Raw genomic sequence first — 11,441 nt, forward strand, 5'->3', positions numbered from 1 at the left:
ATTCTAGATTAACGATACAGAAAAAAGACCAGAAAAATGTACTGTACAGGTACCAGTATCAAAAACATATATGGTATGATATTAAGTACGAGTCTAGTACCACCAAAATCACTTAATAGGTCCAACCCAGAAGAGAAAGACTCAAAGACAAAGACAAAGACAGCAAAGACATTACATTTCCAATCAAAATCTCAATACGAGAAAAGATTATATATTTGACTATGAGACTATGAGAAGAAGAAAAATATCATTACTGTAAATCAAAGGGCTTTGGCCTGTACTCCTTTAAGTAAGTCATGTGATTTGGGGTCTACAATGTTTAGGGAATTAAAAAAAAAAGAGTCTTTCACCAAAACAAACAAACAAACAAAAAAACAAACATTGTCATCGTTTAGCTGCACACTTTCCCCTATTTAACCTATTTTCTCTAACAAACCCTTTTCGTACAGGCAGGCTGATGTGAGTGGAAGCAAAGTTTTGAGGAGCGAAGGCAGTGTGACAGGAATGAGAACAAGGTGTAGTTGTCCTCATAGGCCTCAGCAAATCTCTCCAGCTAATTGTCTGCCTCTCTGTGTGTGTCGGCATTTTCAGAGCTGAGCCATTGTTCCTGTCACTAGCGGCTCGCGTTTGGCCCGCTCAAGACGGCTGCCTCTGTGCCAAGGGACTGAATGAAATTGATTGGATTGTAAAGGATATAATACAGGCTTGTGCATTATAATAATTAAAAAGCAGAATGTCATGGCAAATGCAGGCTTGCTTTCGTGTATGTATTTAAGGTTTTGTTTTGTATATTGCAATATAGGATATGACTTTTTATTTCAGGACCTTGGACAGAGACAATTGCTTTGTGATACTTATAACAATAAGTGAACTCACAAAAAGCAATGCATAAAAGTCACAGATTCTGCACTGTGAGAATAAGAAAATACAGATACTGACATGTAATCCTTTTTAAGATTTCATTTTTGTGATTTCCTCTAATGCTTTTCCTGTGTTTCTCTGGAGTGTGAGTTAGCTGACGAGATGTGTTCTGACTCATGTGTTGTGAGACTAGCCCTTCACTTGGCACTTTGCAGCGATATTTGATTCAGAGGATGTGACATAATAAAGCATGACACCAGCTCACAGCCAAAGAAAACAATAAACTCTCAAACCCACACCTTCTGGAGAATGAAAGTGGTCTGAGAGGGGGGACCGCAATTATATTTCAAACTTCTCTCAGCACATTGAGTTAAATTACTCCCTGTTCAACATTTTTCAACATAATTGGACAAACATCTAATGCAAATGTCAGCAGGACTGACAATGGTGTTTGTCAGAACTATGCATGGAGAATATTCTCAAACTTTTATACATATTTCCATCATAGACAAGAGATTATTCATCTTAAATAGAAACTTAAAATGGGACTGCTATGCAGGACAGAAACTAAACCAAGATTTACAGTTTGAGAAATTGACAACAAACTCAAGAATACAAAAAGAAACCTGCAACACTTCTAACCAGACCAGAGGTGAAACTTGAGAGTGCCTTTCATTTTTTGGTACTAAAAAAAGCAGTTGGGATGTGCGATAGCAACGTTTACACAGCTTGTGCAGCATACTACAGTTTATTTCATGGTTCTGTTGCTATAAATAAACCTTTAAATGTTGAAATCCTGCCACACCCCACTACTTCCTCGGGTCTCACTGAAGAAACACTTCGTTTCTATGTTTCTGTACTTCATCCCTTTCAATTAAATTTCTCCAGAGCCTCAGAATAAGTGTCCCTCTCCCTGCACCACTGAGGAGGGAGGTGCCTTAAATGGCAGCAGCCTGATTAGCTGTATGCAACACAGGCAGCCCAGCCTCTGGCATAATGAGACTCTCTACGCTCCACATTATGCTGGGTGACTGACACATTAATCGCATTTAAAGTCCAAGGCCTTATTCCAAAGAACCTAAACAGTTTATGTATGCAGCGATAACTTCCTCATACAAACATACAGAAGCCTGAAGGGTTGTGTCAGTAATAGTCACTGAAGGCTAAACATCCATCATCACTCCACTGCCTCAGTATTGAACAAATGTCAAGACAACAAATGCCTCAGAATAAACCGCCCAGCAGACAATGTTGTTGAGCCTGTTCAACAAAACACAGAATAATTGAGAGAAAATTGGGTTTCCAAGACTAGTAGCCATAGTTATTAGGCTTTGTACACACTGGTGGAGCTATTGATCCATTGAGTGTAATTGACTTTTGATGCATCCTAAATGTCTTTAGTGAGTTCAGTGCTAGAGGGATGGAAGCTGCACTATAGGACTAGTCAGTCCACTTATGCTGTTTAAATTACCCAAGATTATAAACACTGTCATAGCAACATTAGACCACCTCAGGTTTGTTGTACCTGGTTCTATAAAATAGATTACATAAGAACGCACAAGAAAAACTTCAACCAAGATGATGCAAGATTAATGATGAATCAACAAATAACCAAATATACAGTGAATATTGTTAAAGAATATTTGTATATAGTTCATCTTCTATAAGGCAAAAGCATGACGTAAAGCGCCAAATCAGCAGTAGTGGCTCAGTTAGCACAGTGCAAAAAGTAAAATGTCTTTCTCGATCTATAAATAAACATTTGCTAATGAGGAACAAAGCGGGGCTTGAATCTAGCCGTAAGCACTTTTTCCCATAGAGATGAGTTTCAGGTACAAGGGGGCTGGAGATGAACTCAGACCAATGAATGAGTTCAAACTGCTGACACAGGCTTTTACAGAATAGACTTCGAGGCAAAGTGTGTAATGTTTAGGTTCTGTATATTTATCTGTCATACTGTATAGGGAGACATACTATGCTTTCATATATGTACAGTGTTGGGAAGGTTACTTTTAAAATGTAATCCCCTACAGATTACAGATTACACACCCCAAAATGTAGTTTGTAACGTAATCCATTAAATTACTTAAAGTGAGTAACGTAATCTGATTACTTTGGATTACTTGATATTGTCATGTTTTTTTAAACGACATGAATGTAGCAACCATCCTGAAAATTCTTGTTTGTTGTCTTCAAATGTCTGAGCCCAAGTCTCCATGAATAAGCAACTGTTTGCTGTAGAGAAACAAAGACCACGATATCTTAATATAAGAGGTTTTGTCTGTTAAAAGACAGTAACAAGATCATCTTTTCCTTCACCATATTAAAAAATATTATTGATAGAGAAATATTTTTTTATATGAGATCACCTTAAATTATGTCAACCTACTGTTAGGTGTCATGTTGTTTAGACCTGGTTTAGTCCTGGTTTAGTCCTGATTTTTAGACCTGTTTAACTCCTGATTTTAGACCAGGTCTAGACCAGGGGCCTCATTTATAAAGCTTGCTGACGCAAAAATCCGTGCGTGCGCGCTTCCTACGCCAACCGCGGTATTTATAAAACTCGACTAAGGCGTGGCTCTTTGCTTAACTCTACGCCAACTCGGGACCTCCTGTAAGTTCTACGCAAAGTCTGGAGACACGGGGAAAAAGCGACACTCATGGAGAGAAGCAGAAGTGAACAGAGTTTGAGGAAGTGTTTGATCAGAAAATCCACGTATATAGAAGAATTACCTTCGGACTTGCGCATTTAAGTGTTTGGTTCGCCAAAATACGGAGAAGGACTGTTTATTCCACTCATTATTCTCCACAATATTATACATTTGACACTCGTGCACGATCGCGGCCACGTTCCCAGACCCGGTGTAGCGCAGAGTCCCACAGTCCACACCGCGACCACAGACTCCTATAGAACACAGACTGACCTACACAGAGGACGAAATAATGACCCGACCTGAGAGAAAACTCTTCCCTTGGATGCAGCAGGAGCCAGGCTTTGATTTAATGAATGCAACTTTAACACTTCTACTTTAGTCTTTACGCACTGAGCGGCAGAGTGACCCGAGTCTGCGCACGACACGAAGCCTACTGCCCAAACCTGACCCCAACCAAAATCTTTCCTACAATTTTGTGTAATGGGGAACTCTTGCACATGAGAGCTGCTCTCTGACTGTATGAAGAACAGAATAATGCCCGTCCCGACCCAGACCCACACTCACAGGTTCAGCAGTTTGGATGTTTCGAGTGGACTTTAATTGGCAGAATAACATCTGTATCTGATGTGTTTCATGTTAAATCTGTGTCCTCGTATCCTCGTGTCCCTCCCGCGCTCCTTTCCCTCTCCAGGGGAGGGCATCTGAATCTCTCGCACGCGCTCATAATTTGACCATTCAGATCAGCGCGTGCACGTATCTACGTGTATATGCATAAATACAGGGCCAGTCCACACACACATCATAGACAGACTTTAAAAAAATAGCGATAAAACTCTTGAAACAGCGAAAAAACACATGGGCTTTACTGCAAAGATGTGCTGTCTAAATATTATAAAATATGATTAAATGAACAGATGAATCATTTTTGTCACTTTTAGTTTTGTATTTATTTATTAAACAAGGTTTAATAAAGTCTTTAATAAAGTCTTTGTCGTGATCACGTGGTGCTGCGTGGAGCGTCCTTCTCCCTCTGTCCCTCGTGTCTCGGTCAAACCCACTGATTATCGGCTCATGTTTAGGGAAATCTCATTCACGAGTCACTTTACATGCTCCTTTTATGGTGAGGTGGAGGTGTGGAGAGGGCGTGACGTGACGTAGGTTTACGTGCGCAAATTTTAGTTGCAGGTGGGATTTATAAAGCAAAGATTGCGTGGTTTGGTGCGTGCGGTGGGTTTTCTAAATATGGAGTTTGCGTGGCGCACGCCTTGTCGTAGCTACTAGGTGTACGCACTAACTTACGACAACTCCTGCGCAGTTTTTATAAATGAGGCCCCAGGTCTTTAGTTCTGGTTTAGTCGTGGTTTAGTCCTAGTTTAAACCTGGTTCAGTCCTGCTTTAGTCCCGGTTTAGTCCTGGATTAGTCCTGGTTTAGTCCTGGTGTTAGTTCTGGTTTAGAGGCTCACAGGAGGAAGCGCGGTTTACGCGAGAAAACACAGTCCACACGCGGCGCACGAGACGGCGGTGTCCGCGCAGTAACTACGGAAGGAGACGTGGTCCGCGGGTTCTCAGGTTGATGACGATGATGAAGGTGTGTGTTTGTGTGTTTGTGTTTGTGTGTGCGCGTCGTCCACTCATGTCGCAGGTCACTATAGGACAGTAGTGCAGATATTCTGAGTCTATGCAGGTTGTTTTCACCAGTGCCAGTAGCTCCTGTTTCACATTTAAGTTGTAGGCGATTTTATATTTGTTTGTTTTTTATTATATATATATATATATATATATATATAATATATATATATATATATATATATATATATATATATATATATATATATCACATCGGGAGAAGAATTTCCAAGACACAAATGCGTTTTTACCAATGCACTGCTGCTTCCACTGTGTGACTGACACCGCCAACTTTAATATGACGTTTACATCGCTCTTATTGCGCGCGTTCTGTTTGGGTTTCCGGCAATGAGTGGGATTACCGAAATAAAAAAATAAATAAATGCGAGGTAGCACAAAATGTGAAAACAGGAAAATACCGCCTTGTAATCCACTTATTTCAGCAAAGTAACTGTAATCCAATTACCACTCATTGAAACAGTAACTGTAACGGAATACAGTTACTCATAATTTGTACTCTGATTACGTAACGGCGGTACATGTAATCCGTTACTCCCCAACACTGTATATGTACACCTGCTCCTTTATGGAATCTTGCTGTAAGAATCATCACAACACATGTATCAAATTCTTTTATATTATGCAGCGGCACTGTAGCCCACAACAAATTCAAATGATTATTCTACTATTTCATTTTACTATTTCATTTGGTGCTTCAAAACAGAAGAATGAAGATTATTCAAACATGTATGAATCACTCAAAATACAACTCTGAGGGATTCATGTAAATGTACGATGTGGTTAAAAGCTTTAAATTTTGATCTTGCATAATATGACTCATTTAAGACAGGTAAAAAGTGACTAGGACTCGCTTTATTCTGATATTTTAATGATTCATCTGCCAGTGTCTTTCCTTTACAGCTTATGGAGGCTGAAGCCTGTCGCTGCGGCTGAGTGTGAGGTTGATTGAGGAAAATAACAGTGGCAGACATCTATTCACGCTCACACTTATTCCTGTGGGCAGTTGGGAGTCTAGAAAAAACAGAAATGGGTTACATGGTGGCAAATCACAAAGCCAGTCTTTCTGTAATATCCTCCATTTGCCCTATAGTTTAGCCCACTACAAAAAACATTTTTATATTAGGCAGTTCATATTTAACTTATATTATACTATATTCTGATCTATGTTAAAATGTTGTGTCCTCATTAAAAAACAAACCTGGAGTTGTTTTTTGTTTCACACAAATCCTGCATATTTAGGTTGTGTTCTTTCCTCAAAAGGAAAACACTCTGTTGCACCTTATGATGTCATGTGGTAATACAGGAAGTGCTCTACTGTGTTTTTAAACCCCATACACAGTCACTAGAATCATTTGGATGATTTCAACTCTGGAATTACCTAACTCTAGTTAGCAAAAGGTAAAATATAGCTATTAACTTGAAAACTACCGCTTTATGACATCACAGTGTGGAACAGATCATTTTGAGCTTGGTGATGTAGATAATAGATAGTTGTAGATAATGTAGATAATGCAAGAGTACTCAAACATATGTGAATGAAACAAAACACAACTCTAAATATCTTTTTGATTAAAACATGGCTTAAATCTCACATAAATCCATTATGTGTAATATAGGACCTTTAAATCTTCACTCAAATGTCAGTGCTTCAAGACGGTGTACTGTGAACTGAATCTTAATGTTAAATATGCATTTCCAATCATAATAACTGTTCAACTTATTGGAGTGTTAGGAAAAGCATTAAATCATTACATTGTCAGTTTTAGTACTGTGTGGTTCTATTACATTGACACTGCCATCTTGCCCTTTCTCAGCACAGTGTGAACTGGACAGCTCAGTGGGCAGGTGGGGGTTGTCTGGTGCATTATTTCCCTTCTAACCTGTCTCTCTCTATCATCTCCTGCTGTGCCCCTTCTGCCTCTTCGTTGTTGTTTTCTGATGATGGGACCTTGAGACCCTGAGGCACAGCACAAGCTGCACGGAGGTGAGGTCTGTCAGGCGACAAGGGCATGTTGACCCTCCCAGCAAACACAAGGCATTAGGAGATTTGTAGTCCTGCCTACAAAAATACACAACATGCCATGGTGGAAAATATTATCGGATTTGTTTAATTCTTGGCTTGGTCATAATAATGATGAGAAAGAAGACTGTGATATTAAACATTTTCTAAATTGATAGGTTTAATGAGTGTTAAAACAATAAATAGTATTCGAACAGTGTACTCTTTTGGGGGGGCAAGATAACTCACATGGGCCCCCCTCTAATATTAATCAATAGGCAGATGTTCTAATTCTGTGCCCCTACGACCCTGGGGCCCTGGACAACAGACCCCTTTGTCCCTCCCTGTCAACTCCCCTGGTTGTATTTTAAGTTACCACAATTACCACAGATTAGCACTGCACCAATAGATCACAATCGAAATGAAATTGTAATTTGAGTTGGTACACCAGAATATCCTGTCTCTACATACAAAAACTGTAGTTTAGAGCTCTACCAACATACTCTGAAATTCATGGTATTCGCTGGCATTAGCTCATCAGTTCATATTTCAATCTTCTCTCAAATGTTAATGGCGGAGTTGTTTAACATGTGCACTCTGAGGAGAATCCTACTTTTGAACATGTATGGCAAATCTGATTGCAAAACATTTTATTTCCCCCAAAATCATGCAGACCTACTAAAGATACAATACAAATTTATTTTTTGTCATCTTAAACTATGTAAATGGTGTACTCAAGTCCTTCAAAGCTAATTGTGCATGAAATGAGATTTAAACCAATTGAGATCATGCTAATTATAAATCCAAATGTCCTCTTCACACATGACTCTAGGCAGCTTTTATATAGTCATTTATGGTATGTTTCTACAGGGACCCAACCTGGAACAAACTGGGTTAACAGCATGCTAGCCCCATTAACCTTCCCCAAGGCACTAGCCACAAGAGAGCAGCCAAATAAAACCGTATGGCTCCATAAATGTCCTATAAAAAGTTTCAGGTACAATGGCACATACTTGCACTCAGTAATGGCATTTGTTCAGGTATTTTGAGTGTCGAGAGCTGCGCCAGTGCTCGGCCAAACATCGACTTGACGACAGTGACTGGGGAGCAGTGATGTAATAATCCTGTTGCCATGGTGAGCTCCCCAGCTATCTCCCAAAAATCCAAGGGCGGTGGAAAGTCACTGGGCTATGACAACACAGAGCGTTCAATGCATCACAAAAAGACAATTCATTGACTTCTTAAGATATTACTATTATTATTATTAGCTTTCTGTGTGGGAAGGCATTAATCATTTGTGGTACTTATTAAATGTCTTGAGTATAAAAGATAAATAGTCTAGGTTTTAAAAAATGTCACTAAAAGCTTCACAGAAACATTGGAAATGCACCAGTCTGTGCGATGCTCTCCAGAGTCAATAAAGCGGGCACAGAATCCATTTATTATTTTGATGAGATTGTTTAATATTCAGATGGGGCTTTGTGAGAAACTGACGAATAAAATGATTGAAAATTAGGTAGCACAGTGTGGTTTGGAACAAAGATAGTCAGTCTCATCAGCAAACACAGATGAGTGCCGCTGTAAATAAAAAGGTTCTCTTTTTTGTTAAACAACGACACAAGAGACATTTATAGGCAATTTACCCACAGGAAGTTGTGAGTCATGTTCAAATGTTGAAAATGTATGGAGGAAAAGTTCCAAATTCATGTCTATTTCTATACATCATGGACTTACAATAGTAAAGTTACCTTCCAATTAATTGTTAATTCATTCTTTGGAAAAATAGAACGTGTGTGGCAAAGAGCCTATTAACAAGCCACCCTCCCACACCAGTCAGTCGCTGTTCTGTATCATGAAGGTCATTTGGCATAAAAACTAACACATTTTGCAAAGCACCACTGCACAAAGAGGCAGTTATTTCCCAGTAACAGCCATATAAGGAGAAAAGGCTACAGGCAAAAACTGGCTAACAGAATAATTGTCCTCAAAAGATGCTATTGACCATCATTCAAATTGACACATTTCTTAAAATATTATTTGGTTATGAAAATACTTATGCTCATCTTGGGGTTTATTTCAGCTAATCCTGTAGCAACAAAATGTAGTTTGGAGAGGAACTGAGATTTTGTAGGAAAATTGTTCATTTGTATGGGATGTATAGTACTGATTAAAAGTGTGTGTTCATGAAGCTTTATATTATATGCCAGATACTATTATGTTTAAAAAATGAAAATCATTATCAATCAAAACTAGTGTTTCAATACTAAGGAATTTGATTCGATTTGATTCAGTGAGAATTAGAATCTGTTTTATTGCCATTAGGGTTACACCAATCCATCTTTTTCAGTTCTGATACCATGATTGAGACTTTAACTTTAAGTATCTGCCAATACCTAATATTAACAGATACCAGTGTAGGTAAGGAAAATGTCACTAATTTCCTTAAAACACAGTTAACTTCTTAGACAAGAGATCCAATTGAGTTATGAAAATCAATGTCATATGGTTTTCAAATGATTACTTTGTTTGAATAGAAGTTCAAAATCAACCTGTAAATAGTCATCCAATTAAACGGCCAACTATGGATCCGATACCAAATCCACCAAATTATTCAGTGAACAAAATTCACAAACTAGGAACATGCTGTTATGGTGTAACATTAAACAAAGAATAATAAGAATCTTTGTTTAATGGTAAAATAAAAATAAGGGTGTGCTGTATGTTCTACACTTATGTCAACCCCAATCAAAACAAGGAAAAAGGCATGTGTTTTTATACATTTGTATTATAGGACATGGTATGTAAAAAAAAAAAAATCATTATCAATGAAAACAAGAAAAAATTTCTGGATACACTGTTATATTGCCCAGAACTACTACTTTTATATTCAATTGTGTTGTGTGACCACATACCAACCATAGGGGAACTGTTTTTCTTTGTGATTCATTCTCAAGCTGTCCACCACTCTGAGAGCCAAGAACAAGACACACAGAGCTCCCTCGCGACAGACAGACCTGCTGCCTCTCTCTCCTTCCCCCCTTCTGTAAAGCACACACAAAAGCCAGCAGCAGCAAGTCATCATTGGATTACAAAGTAGTCCTTAGCAGCAACCTCACCTCATATAGAGACAAAGCAGAACCAGAGATTTATGTGATGGCCAATTCAGTATCTATGACAAGTACATATGAGGAAGAGGGCACAAAAACGTTGTTCAAAGCATCTATGAACTGTCCATGAAGTACAGTTAAAAGTGTCTTTTAGAGAGCGGGGAGATCTGCTTAATATTCCACACACACAGCAGAGGCTCCGCTATAGCATGTGTTTAAAAATAGAAACAGGACACTTGCTGAGCTAAAAGAAAGGAGGGTTTGGAGTGGTCTGTGTGTAAGGGAGGGGTGCCTGTGTTTGTTATATTAGATGAGGCAATACTTAAAGGTGTACTGTGTAACTTTTCAGGTGGAGGGTCTGCCACCTGCTTGTATCTATGGAAATATTATTGCTTTGCCAGGAATACTTCAAATTATGGCATTAAACATATCTATATTGCATATATTCAATTACAGGTGTTTTTACTCGTAAAAATACATTGAATAACAGGTGATTACATGCAACTTGGCCTGGTGGAGACAGAGTTATTTTTAATGCCAGATAGTGAAACATTCCTAACAAAACAACTATCTATCTATCTAATTAATTTATTTATTAATCATTGCATTTATATAGCAGTTTCAAGATACCCAAAGCCCTTTACAGTTCATTGTTCATTCACTCCACACTCAGTGGTGGCAAGTTGCTATTGTAGCCACAGCTGTCTTGGGGCAAACTGACAGAAGTGAGGCTGCCAATCTGCGCCATCAGACCCACCGACCATCACCAACACTCAAGCACACTCCACTGTCTCACTACCTGATAATTCGCTGCATTCGTTTGTCAATATTGCAAATCATTCTAATTCTTCAAGTATTTCACAAAGTTGATGTTTGAATTTATAATATGCAACTCTACCATTAATAGGAAAAATACAGCTGTGTGGCAGCTAAATCATTCAATTACCTTGAAAATTTAGTTTTTTGTACTGTTTGAATGAACAAGCAAGATTAATATGAGTCACTCACGACCCTAACTGACACAATCCACTTAATAGGATGGAAGCACGAATGAGCCTCATTCATGACACATCTTTACACAAATTTGTATCTCACCTAAAAATTTTGTTCAGGAAGCCCACACTGAAAGATTGGATATGATGAAGCTGATGGAAAATTTTGCTATTTTATGTT

General features: G+C 38.5%; 1 protein-coding gene across 1 annotated transcript in view; it reads left to right on the top strand.

Annotated features, from left to right (window-relative positions):
* Window positions 1–11,441, top strand: part of nfatc3a (nuclear factor of activated T cells 3a) — a 313,699-nt gene that overhangs the window by 125,635 nt on the left and 176,623 nt on the right. The gene's annotated exons all lie outside the window — the stretch shown is intronic.

Source organism: Boleophthalmus pectinirostris, unplaced genomic scaffold (genome assembly GCF_026225935.1).
Source record: "Boleophthalmus pectinirostris isolate CB_2022bp ecotype Guang Dong unplaced genomic scaffold, ASM2622593v1 HiC_scaffold_19, whole genome shotgun sequence".
NCBI classification, from domain to species: Eukaryota; Metazoa; Chordata; class Actinopteri; order Gobiiformes; family Gobiidae; genus Boleophthalmus; species Boleophthalmus pectinirostris.